At 40.9% G+C, this 20,059-nt stretch overlaps 1 protein-coding gene across 2 annotated transcripts in view; it reads left to right on the forward strand.

Moving 5' to 3' along the window:
- The window catches only part of dlgap3 (discs, large (Drosophila) homolog-associated protein 3), a 163,290-nt gene that overhangs the window by 82,194 nt on the left and 61,037 nt on the right, over positions 1–20,059 (forward strand). The window lies entirely within an intron of this gene.

Below are 20,059 nucleotides of genomic sequence, written 5' to 3' on the forward strand. Positions count from 1 at the left end.
TGGAGATGTTTGCTGTTGTCGACTGTCATGGCTGAACACTACATACAACAGTTTAAGCTGTCACTACCCTGCGTGGGTTGGTTGAGAAACATCGACATGACAAAGTTGCCATACTGTTGGCCTTGCATTTTGGAAAGAGGCTAATGGCGAGAGGAAAATAGAAACAGTAGATGGAAAGATGTCAAGACAAGTACAGACTGGCACAGTAATAAAGTAAAAAATAGCTGGCATGACTGACCGATCGTGCTGGCCCGAGGATGTACTACTATTCTTAGCTTCAATCTCCTCCTTTTTCTCCATCTCCCCTCACTTTCTCCTCCCTCCTTTCTCTTGATTCGCTCTTGTGACGTCAGCACTCTACAGGATATCTGGTGTCTGGAGGTACCCTGGATCTATCTACTCATTCTCTGTAATTGGCTAAAACCATTCAACGGACTTCCATCTATCTACCTCCCAAACATTTGTCATTTTATTTATTTATCCTCTCTGTTCGCTTGTTTAGCCTTCGTCGCCTCAGCTAATACAGTTACACTCCTCTCTTTTTGTCCATTGTTGGATTTACCATGTTAATGAAATGGTGAAAAGCTTTCACCTAATTACAGCTACAGAGAGGGCCACTTAGAGGCCCACAGTGCCCTGTGTTTGTGCATTTTATCTGATGTAATACAAGGCCAGGATGTGATGGGATGTTCTATATAAGTAAAATTACAGATGCATCACATTGTTGCTGTCAGAACCGGAAACTCTCTGCAACATGCCTAAAATGGCCTATTTCTGTCGCCAAATAGCATTATCATTATTATCATTCCTGTCATTGTCATCAGGGTAAATATATATTCTGACAGATGTTGTGTGCTCTGCATGAAATAACACACATTAAAAAATAATACACAGGTTGGACACCAAAAGTAGTCTTCTCTGCTATGTCTAAGAATACAGATAGACTTCTATGGTCACTGAATGATCATTGTCATGGCATAGCCTCTTACCATAGGGTCTATTCAGGTAATTCAGGAAGTCCTAAGATGGTTAAGATGGTTAGTCAATCAATCATAATCAAGAACACCCATTATAATGATGACTCTCTTTTAATTCTTAGTCTCTGCACAGGCGTTTTTACTTACGTGGTTTAGATTTTAGGAAAGTTGACTCTACCTAAAAATTGATTTAGTCACCTTGACGTCCCCCTTTGGTTTGCTTTCAAATTTTAAAGTGCATTTGATGTCTTGGTTTTCAAAACAACCGTGATGGATCTTCTTATTAAGATCCCAAGGACTTTGATTGATACACTAGTGACTTGTCAAATATATCCACACCTCAGATCATACCCTGTTTATCATCTATCTAGGTGTTTACTTTGTCAGTTACAGTGGGTTCATCATGTAGATTATGTGTGCGCCTGAATTAGTCAACACATGGAGTGGAAATGCTTTATTGCTATACTGTATTGCTACATGGTTTGGCAACCTTTCTGTTAAGCTCAGATCCCAAGTTCAAAATTAAAAGGGCTGGAGAGATAGTTGACGTGCTCCTTTCATTTTCCCATCCAGAGTCAGTGATACAGCAGGGTCTGAAAGTTACTGAGGACAAAAATCTCATCTTTAATAAGTATCAGTTGACGCCGTCAGGAAAAAGCTTTAGGGCACCAAACTGTAAGTTAAATAGGTATAAATTTTATATTGCCAATATCGGCTAATTATTCAATTGTAATTAGGGTAAAAATGTAAATAAGTGTTTGTATGTGTGTTTTATGTTTCCCTCTGTTGTCCAGTTTAAATTTCTCAGAAGTGACCCAATAAAGGCTAATCTAATCTAATCTAATCTAATCTAATCTAATGTAATCTAATCTAATCTAATCTAATCTAATCTAATCTAATCTAATCTAATCTAATCTAATCTATTTCAGTCTAAAAGAGACCAAATAAAGGAACTTTAGGAGTCACCCCCCCTGCTGGTCGTTCAAAGGAATGCAGGTTTGCAGCCCTCGGCACTGACTACACTTTTCAGTATGAGAGGATACTTCCACCTTATAAATTTCTTAAAGTTCTATAAAGTTCCTTTCTGTGGCTTTACTAACACATCCATAACTGTCCTTGGAGTTTTCTTTCAACTTCTGTTGGATTCTCATTCAGGTGCCAACTGACAAAGTGGGGCTGGAATACATTAATAAAGCACAGCATCTGTGCTTTTCCTGCTGGTATAAGTCAAAATATCTACTGCAGAAAAAAGTCAAATTCACACAGTCAAAGTTAAATCGGAGACCATAAAGTACATTTAATAACACCAATTCCATGAATAGATAAGAGCACATTCGCAAAGTAGCATTTGAACGCACTGACAGAGTTTGTGGCCATGTGTAAAATGAATTTTGTGGTGTGAATGAAAAACTTTTTCAAAGTTCTCTTTTTGCGCCAGGGCACTTTTTAGTGGCTGCCTGATGGGAGTAGCTGTAAGGAGTGGTGAAGGAGGTCTACAGGGCCCTTAGTAATGGAAGCTGTGAGGGTCTGAGAGTTGGGTTTAAGTGGTGCTGGTGATTTTGGTTGCATGCTTGATTATTCCTGTGAGCTTTTCTTGATTTTCACTGTGATGAAGTTGCAGCAGGATGCTGTTTCTTGTGCTGTACCCTAGGGACTAGGCTGGCATTCAAGAACAGCTGGAAAAGCTGTTCCACCCCTACAGTTTATATAAAAGATGGATGTAGCCACTGTGATGTCAGCGATTGGTTAGTGAAGTCCCATTATGAGTCCTCGACCTGAGTGTTTTTGGCTTCCACATGTTGGTTTTGGGAAATGGGGAGTGACGAGTAAAGGCTCGACTTGGCTTTGGCAGAAATAAAAAATGCATGCTCATTGGCTACTAACTTGGGGTTGACAATTCATTAACCTTCAGTAGTGGTCAGAAATGGGAGGTTTGGGCATTCCTCTGTGTCAGCTGATGCAAACTCAAAACTTCTTGCATCTTTACTTCTTGTCTTTTAAATTTATGTGCATTTCAGCAGCAGTAATTCTATCAGAGTCACGTCGGGCTTTCCTCCCTTAGTAATGATATGTTTTTGTAATTTGAATGCTATAACTAAGGACTTCCTCTTGACTTTTCACATTAAAAGTCTTGCTGCCTTCCATTTATGGGCATATTTAATGGGCGAAAGTGTTGAGTTTTGCTGGTTATGCCTTGACATCAATTAGAATACAGCTTGTGACTACGTGTTTCACTGACTAGTCCACATGAAGCTTTTAACTGATGACTTGTGAGGAGTATTTTGCAGAGATGAGTCACTTTCCTCCATTTTTCTCCCCCACTCACGTCTCACTTCTTAATGGTTATAGGTGTGTGTGGCTACACAGGCTTTACTGCGTGCGTGTGCCTGTGCGGCTCGTGGATCTGTGCCCAGTCTTCCCGCTGTGAGCATATGGTTTCTGGGAGAGTAACTTCAAACAGCAGCTTTTTGTAGCACTGAAGGACAGCATCTCATTAGGACGTGTGCAGTTTGGTGTGTGTAGCTGCAGACAGAAGCGAGCCTGCATTAGAGCAGGTTATCAATTTAGTTTTTTGATTATCTGCAGTGGAGCTTATCGGAAGGAGATAAGAGAATTAAGGCGAAAATCATTTTCCCTGAGCACTCCTTCATCCTAACATTGTTCCCAGCAACAACATGCGAGAATAAAATCGTCCCATTTTATGTTCTACTTTCTATATTTCTCTCACAGGTGCATTTCTTCCTTTTATGTTCAGATAGGACTCTTTCTGCAGTTTTTGGATTATAAAAGTTTTTTATTATCGCTCTTCTTTATCCAACGTGCACAAGAAAGGGACATTCATCAAAGGCAAAATTTTCCGTTCAATGTTATTCAAGGAAAATAAAATATACAGAACAAAAATAGAGTCTAGTGCAGAGCAATACTGCAAATCTTGGTATCAATCTGATGCCAGGTAAATATTGCAGATACCCATACCAGAGTTTTTAACCTATAAAGGCAGTTTATGTACGAGAGAGCTGCGTGTTATGATTTATGAGCCAAATCATCATTAATTTGCAAATCTTGAACACATGCTAAATCATACCCTTCAGCTTTTCTTTTATTTTGAAACTGGGTGTTTTTGGAGACTGTAATGTAAATGTGCCTGTCTCTAAACATGCTGGGTCATCTTTTCTCATTTAAATGTACTAAAGACTATAAATAAAAGAGACACATTTAATTTCCAAAACAATTATTAATCTAACACAGGTCAGTGGGATACATATTAAACTTTAAGAATAAAAATAAAGCATCGATCAAAAGAATACCAATTCCAGCTTTGGTTTTGATATTATTGATATTTGGATCCAGGTCGAGATAAAAGACAACCAGAACCAGTGGCTGTATTCAGTCCAGAAATCAATGAAAATTATAAACTGAACTATTATTTTCCATGTCTCGATCTATCCATCTTTTTTTGCCTCCTGGTCTCATTCCCACCCTCATCACTCTCTTTATCTCCCGTCGGATGATTTATGGATATCTTTCATCAATGCTAAAAGCAGCGCTCATCTGTTCTGAACTACTGAAGACCTGTATCATAAGACGAAAGAAAAAACGGAGAGACTAGAGTTAAGGGCTTGCAGCCTATGTAATGCGTTTGTCTGCGTGCAAGTGTGTCACAGAAGAAGAAAAAGAGCGATGGAGTCGAGAGACGAGAGGCAAAGGGAGGCAGAGACTGTCTCAGCCGTCACATGATTTAATCAAAGCCATCCATCACATCAGGATAATTAGACAGCAGCATGGATCGCACGGCCAGAGCCCATCAGTTAGAACGCACGTACACACAAACGCGTTCACACCCATCTGTACTTCTATCCAGAAAACAAGAGAGGAGGGACCCGGCACAGTCAGCACTGGATCCATTCAGGACTGTCACAGCAAAAACATGTTGGCACAAAATTTAGACATAATAACTCAGCGACAGACAATGGGGTACGGTTTGAGCGAGTCGTCCTAAGTTGGTGTTCGTCAGTGGGGCTTTCAGTTCTTGATGGCTAATTAATTGCGCAGAATAAATGCTGGCAGTCAGAGAACTCAGCATAAAGCCAGATAATGACCAGAGTTTGCGGCCTGACTGCAGAAACAGTCAACAAAAAAAGTCAGAAAGTGTCATTTATGCCTTAAGACCTGTCTTGCAATGAGAGGAAAAAAACTGAACAAAACTCTGCTTACTCCTAATCTAGCTTTCCATTGTGTTTTAGATTTTATGATCAAATCTGTACACAAAAAAGGTTTAAAGCCGTACTAGTGGGAATTATATGATAACGTGTAATGCAAAGGGACTTGTATTAACTTGTTTTAACAAACCCTCACATATTAATCTCCTGAATCTGTTTCGGACCTATTGCCCTTAACATTATATGCCGTAGTCAAGCCTCTGCACTTTAATCACATAATTTCGAGCAGCAGTGGGTAGCTGTTTTCACTAAATGGGTCTAAAAAAATGAATCTACATTACAAAATATCAGGCAGACTAAACACAGAGGAGCCTTTGGCCTCTTAGAGATGTTTTTTTTTTTTCAGATGGCAGTGAAGACTAAAAGGAAAATACGAACTGGGCCCCAAACAATGCTGAATTGCCCACATCAGCTTCATAAATCACATGGCCTCTAGCCAAAAAAATGCCTCGTGGCTTAAATAATTTCCTCTTTGCTGTGCTTTGATATTTCCTTTTGTTAGTGACTTTTGGTTTGGTTTGATCCATGAAATACATTTCCTGAGCCTTGAAAATAGCCTTTGTGTTGCAAGGCAACATCTGCTGCTTAAATAGTGCTGGCCTCAAGGGTGTTTAAATTGTACCAAGTATAAGTATTGTAGTTGAGAGAGAAAGATTAGTGCTGCTGTTGTTAACTATAACAGCTATTACTATCACTTCAAAAGACTTTTCTTTCATCCTCCAAACATTGCAGTTGAGCTTAAGGTGGATTTGGACTTTGGACTTTTTATTCAAACTTAAAAGAACAAAGCAGAACATGTTTGTCGTAGTATGGTCACACCAAAAAAAAAAAAAAAACATACTTCAAAACTCTCTAGCTAAGCCTCGGTGGTCTTTACTTCCCGTTAAATGCTGCCACATTGATTTTGAACTGTGGACTTACCAAATGTGAATGTACACCTTACAGCCAGTTCACCTTTTTCATGTGACTTAACATCAGTATGGGAAAGGCAAAATGAGGCCTCACACAGTTATTTTTAGCAGTTTTGTTAAGCTGAAGGTCAGACAGTAGTCATATCGGATGGACTTGCGACTGTCCAATCAGGTTTTCGCAACTGCTAGCAAAAGGTAGAGGAAAGCACTGCTTGAAAATAAACTCAAATAAAAAAAATGGATCACCATTAAATGTGCTTATTAGCGCTTACCGTTGCTCTGGTGATGAATCCTTAATCTCCTAATGGCAGCGTTACTGACCCAGTCAAATCAAAACGCTTTCATTCTGGATTTTTGATACAGTTCATCACCATATGGAGCTCTGGCAGAAACATTAAGGCTTTCTGTATGTCTACTGCAAAATCCAAGAACTTGCAGTAGAAATGTATTAAGGGAAGCAGAGTGACCCTAGCTTCTAGGTTGGCAAGCCTCGGTGTACTCTGTAATTTGCCACTGTTAATTTTGAAGCTTGATGTGCCTTCAGTGTAACGCCCCCCCAAAAACCCTAAAGTAAATGAAATCCTGATGGGTTGTTAGTCCTGTGATGGACTGGCGACCTGTACAGAGTGTACCCAGCCTTTCAACCTATGACAGCTGGGATAGGCTCCAGCTCCATCATGATCCTAATTGGATAAGCAGAAGAAAATGGATGGATGGATCTTGATGGCCAATTAAATCTGTTGTTTGATACAATCAGTGGAAATTTGCATGAAGTTTTGAGTGTCTGTGTAACATCTATACATTTATCTATATGGTAATCTGTAGATACAGTCAATGCTATTGGAATCAACTTTCTAGTAATGCCCAAATGTGCATCAGACCAACAGATAAGACTTGGTGCTAATATGATTTCCCACTCACGTCCTTTGTTGCTGATGTGTTGCACCTTCACATCGCCTTTATTAAGCCTTGCTTCCTCCCTGTTTTCTGTCATGCCCTGATATTAAAATAATGTATAAGCGTTCCAATGAAAACTGTTGGAAGTGCTTTCTGTCTTTATGCAGATTGTTTAATGATGCTCTTACTAAAGTGCTTTTTTTACATTTGTTAATTGTTGATTTTAATAAATCAAACACAATAGGAGCACCGATGCCTTAATTCTCCTGTCGAAAGGAAAAAACATAATGATTTTGCCAATTACATGCAAGTCATGTGATAGGTATTGCAACTAGAGATTAGCACTAATCCCTTCAAGATGTATTTTTATTGTCTTAGCTCATAATCAACCAACAATGTGGCTTTAACGCTCTGAGTGATCCTGTTTTAATGGTAATTTTAGGTTTGCATTGATTTGTTGTGGGGGAGTGCAGTGGATTTATGGGCTCTCACAGGAATTTAAAAACAATATAGACTAATTAATGTGTGCTTACTCTAATAAATGCATGCCAGCGCCTGTAGAGTGGTGGCTTATCCTGCATGATGGCAGTAGGCTCTGCTCTTGCTGCGTGCACCGAGAGGTCGTGCCCTTTTTCTTTTTTCTCTCACATATTCTCATTGATCTCGCGACCAAGTTGCAAGAGTGCAGCACTCGGATTAGAGTTTTTCCTCTTGTTCTTTCTACCTCACCCCCCACCAAGCTGCGACAACCCTCATTTTCTCTCTCCCTTGTCTCTTCTCGAGCAAAAAGGCTGCGAAAAAATGAAAAGTATCACATCTTCATTTGCCATTATCACCCTATCTCTTCTTTGGATGCAGCCTTTCACGCTGCATTTCATTTTCGCTTGTGACCGAGTTGTCGGTGCTGGTAATAAGATGGTTTGAGCAGAAAACAGATTATAATTGTCACAGAAACCAGCTCGTAGCAACAAATAGATGCAAGGGGAACAATTGGGGGGTTCTAGCTTTTTCACACAGCTTGTCACATCTGTGTGTCCTCACATGCGCCTTGTGCAAGAGGGACATGAAGACAGGTCCAGCTTGTAGACGCTCACAGTGACCTGTCCTGTGAGTCACTGGTGAAGCAGCATACGCTTGCAATACACAGAGACACATGCAGAGCGTGAATGCTTCGTTGTGTGAGCATCAAGAGACTAAAGTGGGTGTTTTTATTTATCTATCTAAAAGAAGCTGAGGTCTGTTTCATTTCTGATTTTGGTTTTTATCCTCACACGCATAAAACTCACTTGATCACCGGTTTACTCGAGTAAAAGAGTGGGTGGATTCTTGGATATCATTGGCATCGCAGCAGTGAGCAAGTGACTGGATCAACTTATGAGCAACACACACCTCGGCTTTTGAGGGCTTTCTTTAAGCTGAACATAACAGTGTTTAATTTGGGTGTAACTCCTTGTTGCAACCTAGGTTTTAATATTTTTGTGTTTGCCACCACCACAAATGAAAGGCGGAGATGTGATATTGCAGCTGCACAGAAGAAACGTCCCAGAAGTTTCCAGGCAGAAAAAAATAAAGCTGAACAGCAAACTTATCATCTCTTTATCTCTTTTTTATCCGACTCAAATAAGGAGCTAACACGACTCTAAAATAGCTCTCACAAATCTCTGACGAATGTCTGTCTCCTTGGACCATGTTTGCGTTTGAAATTTGAAACGTATGTTAAAATAACATACGTGCTCTGTATCTGGAACAATACAGAGAGTGTGAATGATTGGCCGAGGTTAAAAATGGCACATTGCAGTTATGGTTACCATGGTGAAAGCAGCTTATAGCAGACAAGACCTGTCAAGAGAATGCAGAGAGAGCCCTGTGGTCATAGCCTTGAAAATGTCCAATGTACACTGCGCACGTAATCAGCGTGGCCGGAGTGCACGCAGAAAACTGACATAGATGAAACACACTGAGTTTGACGCACACACACATACACACTGAATGGTGGGTTTCAGCATTGGGCAGCATGTTGTATGTCACATTAACCCTCTCAAGGCAGGCGTCGCCGATTTGCAACAGTTAAAAACGAACAACCTGATTACCCCACATACATGTTTTATGAGTTTTTTTTACTCAGAAGTACCACTGCAGGACTTGGTTGTGCATTAGCAACAAAAAGTTTAATTTGAGCCTGAGAGGGTTAAACAGTTATGCAAATTTCAAAAGACAAGACCTGCGTTCAGGGATACTGTGTTAGCCAAAATTAAGTATCATACAGCCAGTCAGGTCCAGCCCACTGGATGGCTTTGAGTAGTGTGAAAATTGCTGAGAAGAGGAGCATGATTTTTGGACTTTTCACTGAAGTGTAAAGAATGGATCACATCATGAGAGTGGTTATCTGAGCTGTTAATTTCATCCGAGACAGAGGTCTGAATCACTGTCGCCCTTGCAGCCTTCTTACCCAAATCACATCTGAAGTAAGGTGGTCAAGCAAAGGGGACCGTATCCATGTGCGTTTATGATTTCTTTGTTTGCAGTCTCACTGAATATTGGAAAACTAAGACATATTGCTTAAATTGCACTTATTTTACTTGACATCGAATGAGCTGGTCATTATATAAGAATGTACTTTCAGTATGTGTCGTTTTACTTGTCTGGCCAACATGAGGTAATAATTCGATGTATAAAGCCCATTAACTATGCTGTAAACTATGAAAACAACAACCCACAGTCATGAAAAACTAAGTACACCACCGCACTCAGTATCTTATAGAACCACATTTAGCAACAATAACTTCATTTTCTGTCTGACTGTATCAGTCTCTTATATTGTTTGGCAGTCTTCGGTACAATGTTGTTTTAGTTCACTGAGGTTTCTGGGCATTCGTTCATACACGGCTCCTGTAAAGTTCATTTAGTTAAATTTTTCAATTCAGCTTTATTTATATAGCACCAAATCACAGAAAGAGTTCATTCAAGGCACTCCTTTCAATGAGGTTGTGAAATATTTTGTAGTTTTGCTGTCATGCTTGGGATCATTGTCCTGTTGCATGACCCAATTCTGGCCAAGATTCAGCTGTCCAACAGCTTCACATTTGACTCTAGATTCACAGTTGTCTTTAATGTTTTCCACTTGTGAATAATCTTTCTCACTGCAGAGATAACACTTATCTGGGATAACACTTCCCAGATTGATGGCCAGCAACTATTGCTTCTCTGATAATATTGCTGATGTTTTTCCTACATAGCAATTAGTTAGCACACACATGTTTACATGATCAAACGTACCTGCTCAGGTTCAAATTGAGCATCAGAATTAAGAGGAAAGGTGATTTTAAAGACTTTGAATGTGACATGGTTTTTGGTTGCTAATGTGCTGGTTGGAATATTTAAAAAAAAATCTGATCTGGTGGGATTTTTCCTCATAACCATCGCTAGATTTTACAGAAAATAGTCCAAAAAAGAGAAAATTAACAGGGAGAAGCAGTTCTCTGGTTGAAAATGCCTTGTTGATGCCAGAGGTCAGAGTTAGAAAAGTAAATAACCATCAATACAACCAAGGTATGCAGATGGGCATTTCTGAACCCACAACCCATCCAACTGCAAAGCTGATGGGCCACTCCTGTCAGTTAAAAACAAGAATCTGAAACCACAGTTCACAAAGGTTCCCCAAAATTGGACAATAGAAGATTGAAGAAACGTTGCCTTGTCTGATGAGTCTCGATTTCCTCTGCAGCATTCGGACGGTAGGGTCAGACTTTGCCATTAAAAAAATAAAAGCATGGATCCATCCTGCCTTGTATCTACAGTTGAGCTTGTTGTTGGTGTAATGGTGTGACGGACATTTTATTACCACAACCTACCTAAGGGCTGTTTGCCAACTGTGTATTTAGAAAAAGATTCTTTCTGTCTTCTGATGCCTTCTTCCAGCAGGATAAAAACGCCACTGTGAGTTCACTGTATTCGAATGACTTCCAGTGTTACCAGATCTCAACCTAATCGAGCACCTTTGTGCAGCATCATGAATGTTGCGCTGACAAAGCTGCAGAAAATGCATGATGCTGTCATGTCAGTATGGACCAAACTCTTTGAAGAATTTTGAATCTATTCCACGAAGAACTAAGACAGTTGTGAGGGCAAAATGCAGCGCCTCTCAGGCCTAGCAAGGTGAAACTAATAAAGTATCGATTGGGTGTATATAAGGTCTGTATAACTCTCTGTATATATACTGAATTGTATTTTATACAGGCATTTAGTAGCTTCTAAGAGGTGAAACTGTATAACTCAGTCTTCAATTCCTTTCAATGAAGAAAGAAATGAAGAGAATATCAAAAAAAAGGGTTAGCATTTCTGTAAAGTCAGGACACGTGACAGAGCACAGAGGGTAGGGTATGATACGCGAAATCCACGACTGAGCCACCTGCCAACCTGGCACTTGACTTTCACTTATTTTACATCCCATCCCTTTCCACCACTGCCACATTTGTCCTCCCATATCCTCTTCTCTCTATCCTCATTTTTTTGTGTGCTCTTTGTTCCCTTGACTATGCTTTGACACTCCAAAGCTCTGCTCCCCTCATTAACTCTCTTTCATGAGGATGCAGATGACAATAATTGGTTTGAAAACAGGAGACAATGGGATACAAGGATTATCCCCGGCTCACACCCACCACCTCTAGCACCCCACGAGGACAGTGCAGCTCTGCATCCTCCCTTCGACTTTCTGTCCATGTCTCTGTCCTGCAGCTCTTTCCTTTTGCACGTCTTTTGTTTCATCACTGTCCTAACTCCTTCCCCCTCGTCTCTGCTTAACCCTTTTCAAACGTTTTTTCTTCACTTTCGGGATCTTTCCCACATCCTAATGTTGCCCTCTGAGCAAAACAAATATATTATGTATAGGTAAGTCTGCGACACCTGAGTATTTGGATGTATGCTTGTATGTGAAGAAGTTCCTGCTTGTATTCCTCTGCGTCTGAATAGGGGCAGGAGGGGGTGGAAGAAAAGGAGGGAATGAAAGGTCAAACAAATCATACTGCTGTTATTACTACCGTCCTCACCACCTCCATTACGTCCACTGCCCACAGCCACGGATAACGACGAAGGGATGGGGCTCCTGAACCACAAAGACGGCAGGGTTAGCTATTCTCAGTGACTGACATTTTGGTATTACTTGTCTTCATCTTATCTTGAAGATGAGTATAATTCCTGCGCTGTTAGGACTGTATTTCAGTTTAATCATATTATTCTGTCTGATTTTTCTCTTCAGGACTGTTTCCAAACCCTGAGACTGAGGTCAGTTTATTTGGGATTGACAGACAGAATTTATTGGCTTTGTTAGGAGAATGAAATACCTTTGCACACCAGCCTGTCCACCCCGAAAAGTTCCATCAGAGTCCCCTTGGTGGTGGAGGAAAGAGGGCAAATGCTGCATATCTGACTTTGGACACCATAGTGTAAAGAAGGTGGTGATGGAAAGGTGAACAACATGATTAAAAGAGAATTAAGAAGGTTTGGGAGTGGGAATAGATGGGTTATTACTATTATTAATATTAAGACCATCACCACCTGCAGCACTCCCACTACAAAGTACCAGCAGCAGTGGTAGCTCAAATAAATAGCTGCATTAAAACAGATAATGAGTTGAGGAGTTATAATATTATAGTAAAATAATTACGCACCAGCAGTAATAAATATGAATAATAAATATGAGCGACATAAAGCCTGAATTAAATTAACATGGACTGGACTTGATTAATTTGAGAAGAAGCCTCCCTTTATTTTTCAAACTCCTTCTCCCCTCTTCCCTCTCTGTGTTTTCTCAGGGAAATAAATCATGCGTTCCTGCCAGAATTAGAAGTGACAATCACACAGCCATGCACACCAGCAAACAGAAAGAGAGTTCTGTGAAATGATAATGGCATCTGATTAAACACTGTGACTAATGCGATGTCATCTTTCCAAGGAAGCCATGAACCTGTGACAAAGTGTTGGAGGGTGTGTGTGGATGGGCGGGGTGCGGAGGGTGGGGGTAAGGCAAAGAAAGTGAGAACGAGGGTGGTTGGGTTAAGAATACAATGGCTGAGGAAAGTAAAATATAAGAAAAAAGTAAGTAAAGGCCCACCGTCATCCTCGACTCATGCAAAGTGGCAGAGAAATGTCAAGAGTGGTCGTCCCGCTCCTTCTCGACGCCCTCCATCTCTGTCTTTTCCCCTGTCGTTCCGTCCCTGCGTCTCCTTCTCCCCATCTGTTCTCTCCTCATTTCTGCATCCTAAAGTCACTCTCACCGTAGCCGTGGTTTATCCCTCGCTCCATTTCTCCTTCCTGTATTCTCTCCATCCTTCCCTTCCGGTGAGGGCTCTCGGGTTTCAGCTGTAACTGCTTTAGTGCACGGGATAATGGTCTGTAATTCACTTCCAGCTCCTCTTTGCTGGTCAGAGGCCCACTCATGTACAAGCAGAGAGAGGTAATCAGTAATCTGTGTGTGTGTGTGTTTATGTGTGTGAGAGAGTGTGCTTCTGATTGTGTATATGAGGAGAGGGTCCTGTAGCGTTTGTATTACCTTTTCAGCCACACTGCTGTGAGTATGTGTGTGCTTCTTCTCCTCGATTGCATTGCATTCATACATGCACATTTATACATTTTCTGGATGAATGAAGCTGTGTGGGGATATGTTACGTAACCCCATGTAAAAATTAAATGCCCCTAGTGTGTAAATAATGAATGCACACACACACACACAAACACGCGCATGTGCGTTCTCACAGTTACGAAGAAGTAACTAGGAAGCAACAGCCCCTCTGCCCCCCACATAACCCACTGTGGCACCACAGAGCGAGACTGCCCTGGACTATGAATAATAGAGGGATCCCATATGTAAAACTAGATCACCAACTGTGGGCCCAAGGAAGTTGGGTAGGCTCAGGGGTGCCCTAGGGCCTTTAGGGCCAGGGTTTAAGGCTAAGCAGGACCAGGCACAGTGTCCACTGTGTGTTGCCTGCCTCGGGGTGACACACAAAGTGGGGACTGAAACAGCCTGGATGAACATGGCAGTAGCATCTACAACTACACTTTTATCTTTGCTTTAACTGCACTCTCATGATTGCTTTTATACACTGGGACTACATGCGGGTTATATTGGGTGCATGTGCCTTGTATTTTGTTGCACACTTTCTGGAACTGAAAATAATTCAGTGAAGATTTTCCAACTTATTTTTATAGCTGCTATCAATAATATATTTGTATTAATGTGAAATATGACACTTGCAGAAATGAAGTTTTATGTAGTTTTTATGTCCCTTGCAGCTTTATGAGACTGCTAGATGGTTGAGAGAGACTGTGACATCCCAACCACAAATTATGTATAGCCATACTTGCCAACCTTGAGACCTCAGTATTAGGGAGACATTCAAAAGGCCTGTTGGGGGGGGGGGGGGGGGGGGGGGGTGTCGTCATGTACATATACACAGAAAAAAACTTGAATTCTACAGTGTTTATTTATCAGACAAAATAAGTTAAATTAGATAGCTGTCAAATCAAATTCTTTTTCCAATCATTTTGGAACTTGCATGCATATTTCCTTCTCTTACTGGTTGTTGCCATTTCTCTTCTGCTTCCTCTTCCTTTGTTCTGATTCCCACGCTTGACTCCGAGGTGTCACCGTTATTATTGTCCCGCCGGAAATGGCAGCCCAGTTAAGGATGGTTTAACAATTTTGTTGTCCAGGTGGAAATTGGGAGAAATTCGGGAGAATGGTGGCTCCGGGAGATTTTCGGGAGGGGCACTGAAATCCGGGATTCTTCCAGAAAAATCGGGAGGGTTGGCATGTATGTGTATAGCCCGAGTCACACAGGCCTAGAGACCGATCAGCAACACCCTGGCTAGCCGGTTACTGTGCGTTCATTGACTGGTTGGTGAATAGTCGCAGGAAGTTGCTCGTGGTTGCAAAGCAAAATTGGTTGCAAATAGGGATACAGTGCTGCACAGAAGAACTCCTTGGGATTGCATTGCATGCTAGCAAACTGATTTAACAGACGGACAGAAGCACAACAATTCATATGAATATTAACATTATTTGGGTAGGTTTGTATACTAATATGTTATGCTCATGGTTGTGCTTTAGCTACCTTTAAGTGGCCAAAACAAAAGACAAAAAACGGTAATAATACCATATGTAATCTTTTTTTTTATTTAAAACTTTTTCTACATAGTCTTGCTCTGTGGAGGTGCCAAGTAAAAGAAAAATGTCTAAAGGGACAAATTTGTGCTACCATCGCTATTTTTATGCTGCACTCATTAAAATCAAACCGGCATATGGTCAAAACAGGCTGTCTGATAGCAAAAGTCCAGTGTCACTCAGTTTCTTCTAAATGATTTCCACCGTACTGAAAAGGGTGCTGTCAGCCTGACAAAATTTAAATTCAGCTCATTTTTTTAAATGACTCTCACTCATGACGGAAAAGGGCAAAAGTTCAACAATGAAGCCATGAAATGTTTCCATTCTAATTAACAGAAGCACCTTTAAGGTATACAGGACTGATTTACCAAATGTAGGCAAAATATGGCCTACATAAAATAATCCCGACTTTTCACATTTATGAATCTGAATTCATTGATATTTATCTATAAGCAGCAACAGAAACACCAGAAACTGTGTCAGAGGACAGAGCCATGACCATTCATACAGTGTGTTGATAGCTTCCACCTAACTGGTGCATTTAGTTGCTCCAGTGCCTTTTTTTTATTAAAGCCTCCTTAGATTTGTTTTCTTTCCCACAGTTAGTAAACTTATCAGGTTTTGACATGGGTGTGTTGTCGCTGTCATGGCGCTGGTCCTTCCCTCCGTTGGCAGCAAGGTGTAGAGCTGCTTTGTTTGCCGAGATGTGCTCAGCAATTCAATTTCACAGCTCCGTCTCAGAGGAGAGCCGAAGAGCATAAGAGGAGAAGGGACAGTAATTGAAAGGCAGCAGAGCTCATCCTATGTCCCCTTCTTTGACATTTTCTTTCCTTTTTTGCGTAATTTTCTCTCATATGTATGCGCTTGCCATTGTTGGTCTGTTTTGGACAATTGACATCAAAATGAACTATCATGAGCTGACTTGGTGTTCTCTCTTCCTTTGTCCGCGCTTTTATAGGCTACAGAAAGCTGGCCTTGATTTGTCCTAAGAATGTGTTTTGATCTCTGCCTCGCTTTGAATCAAAGCCCTTTACTTTAATCAATAATTAAATTACCTGCTCGACAGCAGAAATAATAATTTTGGCCACATAAAAGAGTTGAATTTGAATGAAAAGGTACATTGTTACATTTTAATCTAGTGTTTTCTCCCGCTTCAGGTTAGATTTTTGAAAAAAGTTTTCTTGAAACTTTAAAAGCGCAGAGATTGGAGTCTCCAGTATTTCAATAGCAATATTTTTTATTACTAATTTAATTGCTAATCTAAATTGTCCTACCATTTATGTGACTTTGTAAATATGCTCCAAAACCTCATTTTGAGTAGGAATTGCATGAAAATAATCCAAAAAAAAAAAACAGATCCACTATGACAGACTTTGTACTGAGTTTCTTGGATGTCTGGTCATGGGCCCTTTCTTCCCTCGTTGTGACTCTCGGCTGCAAACAACGGGGTCTTTTACTCCAATGTAACTAGGTCTGAATGAATGTTTTGGCTGCGTTTTTGGCCAGAGAGGGAGAAACAGAGTCACGCTGCATAATTCACAGGGGGATGGGAGATTATGCGCCATCTGTGTCCATATCCCGGTGGCCCTGTCACAATTGATCCACAACCCTTGACCTTTTCGGAATATTTTCCACTCACCCTGTCATGCGCGCCATGTTGGTGTGTGTGTTTGTGTTTTTGGCGTGTTTAGAGCGTGAGTCAGCCTGCTGCTCGATAACCTTTCCGCTGGATCGCAAAGTGCAGGTCAGATGCGCACCAAGAGTTTTTCTCTCTTTATTTTGTTGTCGCTGCAATCAAAGGTCAAGGAGTTGTTTTTTCCGTAAAGTACGATCAGGGAACAGACTGACGTTTTTTTGGAAATATTCATCTTTTGCCAAGTTATAGTGAATGAAGACTGTGAGGATACCTGCAGGGCTGCAGGGCTGTCATCGTTTTCAATTTAGGCTGATTCATGAGCGCGGTGGTATTAGCTGCTCTCTACCCAGAAATCACCGTGAAATCATTTCTATGGTACTTGTTTTGCTTTTGTTTGAAACAGGTGTTGCAGACTACATGGTCCCTGTGTAAAGTTTGTTGTGTGAAGCTTAGCTTTTGGCTAAAACAGTGCCTCTCCTTTGCAGCGTGTTAGTAAACCTCATATCCATCGCAGTTTTATTTCAGGTCACAAAGTCATCAGCTGGTCTCTATGCCAGTCTACATTAGCTGTTTTATCAGATGATACCTTCCTAAGCATACAAATAGCAGATCTCATATAGCCTATCCATAGCTGGTGCTGAACTGCAGGCGTCCTCCTTACAGTCCAACTCTTCCTTTCATGTGTGTGTCTGACAGAAAAGACCAAACAGTCTAATTTTGTCTGTTGAAGCTACTGTGACAGAGAAGTGATTCTCTTATGTAACAAATGTGTCCCTTTATGACTGTTTAGATCAAATGATGACTCCAGAACGAAGTCTGTGGCATTAAAATATATATATTATTGTAAATAAATATAAAAGTACATCCACCTCTCTTCTTTGTCTTAACCAGTTCAGAGTTGTATCAAGGCCAAAGCCTTTCTCAAGTGTTTTAGGGTACGAGGCAGAACCGCACCCCCGTGCTGTGATAAAATATTCTGTTTTTGTATATGTAATTCGTCCAATGACCAGAATAAGATACTAACCCCTTTTCAATACAATATTCTTGTAAGTAATGTAAGTTGGGACCCAGCTTGATGATGACATACGCCAGTGTTGCAGTCTGAAACCCTTAAACATAACTTGAGGACTGTGAACTGAAATCCCTTAGCTTAAAGATTCACTGAAAATCCCTTCACTCCTTTGTAGATATAAAGAATTTTTTTTGTTGTGAATACCGGCAGCTATGGTGCACTCAGGGCACTGCAGTGGAGAATTAATAAACTGTAAAGTTATATGATACCTAATACTTTCCATCTGCATTTTGATCTTGATCTTCTTTGTTGAAGTGGTCCTAGCCTTAACACGGCAAAGCGGGAATGCCTTTGAAGGAGCAAATCGGCTATGTGATGAGCTTGAACTAAATGACTATCTTACTGTAATTCTTGCCAGGGGTGGGCTGCTCGAATACAAAGTATAACATGAAAGGGCCTAGAGTCTCGGCTCTCCCATAGAACACATCAAAGAGCAGACAGCCGAATGACATCAAGCTTCCCTCTGATCCTCAAGGAATCAAGAATGGGAACGAGTGGTTTACGGTGTTCCGTAAATCCAAACGCCGTCCTCGAGTGTCCCCACCCGAGCAGTTCTCTTGAATTTTCTCCAACGCTCACTCTCTCCTCTCCCTCATTCTTAGCTTCTGTGCTTGATTCACAACTCCTTTTCCCCCCACTCCTGTCACAGCTGGCTGAGAAGCTGAGGCCGTTAAGGGTTAGTATTGATTTGATGAACGAAATCGTTCCGCTTTCATGGCACCCTTGAAACTTAGTGAGGTCACACTCCAGATGCCTGCACACATACACAAGTACAGTGGGAGGAAGAGAAAAAAAAACTCTTGTGGCCAGCCAGACTGTTAGGTAAGGCTCTGTGTGTGTGTGTGTGTGTGTGTGTGTGTGTGAATTTGTGGGATGTCTAGGTAGCGCTAATATGTTGTAGATTCTTGTCTGATTGCGATTAATTAGATGATGAGAAGTGTGCGCTGACAAGCTGCTTATTCTGATTAGCGAGATCAGCTTCCTGTGAGATGCAGAACTAACGAGGCTCGTGAACTTCGACACCAAGCTTTCTTAGCGCATTTGCACCTTGTCTGCACTCCTCCTCCCACAGATTTACTTCAACCCTTTCGCTGCAGAACACTGTGGCTCTTTGCTATTCTACGTGCACGTCTGATGCTGTAAAACTAGTGTCCGGGCTATTTTGGAGGATCTTTTCCCTTGACGGGCATCACCACCTCTTGTTATCCCAACGTTGCAACTGTGCAGATTTGCATGGTAGATAAGGTAGAGACTTGCCAAACAGGCTTCATCTTGAAAACAGCTGGTATGCTCTACAACCCCAATAAATCCTGAAAGTAAAGCGCTATACAAATGCAGGCCATTTACCATTTAAATCCTGAAAGCAGCTAAACTGTCCCATAGACCTAAGGAGAACTATTGAGAACTAACTGACAGCAGTTCATTGGACCGCGAGAGTTGAGGCTCGGATCGGAAATTCATGGTTTTCAGGGTTTTTATCGTTTTTAGTGTTATTTTTTTATCATTTTTATCATTAATTCAGTTTCCCTGGGTCTATTCCTGTTTTTTATGAATAAATCTTCTTTTTTTGGGGGGGGACCGGTGCTGGTTTTATTTTGGTGTATTTATCCATGACACCTTAAAGGCTGGTCCGTGAAAATATTTTCGGACATAAACTGGTCCGTGGTGCAAAAAAGGTTGGGGACCACTGTTCTACATTACAGATTGGACCCATCACAGCTGATATGATTATCGATTAGTGCGGTTACACAGTTACAGATTTTTTTTTAATTTTAACTGAAATTTCACAACTTTACTGTGAGCCAAAGTTTCTCACCACTCCACCACCGTCTTGCCCTAGCATATGGGACTATTGAGTTTTGATTGCCCAGAAACACAGTTTATATGTAGATGGAGAAGTGATGTGTAGACAGATGTTGTGTCTTAATATTGCTGTACCTGGAGTCAGTGTGCAAACAAATTGTCGCTTAAATGTCACATTAAAAAAAATCATTTCCTCATCATCAGTTTGGAAGTGAAATGTAAAGGCTTTTTCCCAAGTGAAAATAAGCTGAATTTCTTCGTGAATATATCTGCAGCAGATGGGTAAACTCCTTTGCAAATGTGTAAATTTGAGTTAAGGTGGATTTACCCATGACTACCTCGCTGAATATAGCTTTTCCCTCTGTGTAGAAGGCTTTCTCAG

This window comes from Neolamprologus multifasciatus, chromosome 22 (assembly GCF_963576455.1).
Source record: "Neolamprologus multifasciatus chromosome 22, fNeoMul1.2, whole genome shotgun sequence".
NCBI lineage: Eukaryota > Metazoa > Chordata > Actinopteri > Cichliformes > Cichlidae > Neolamprologus > Neolamprologus multifasciatus.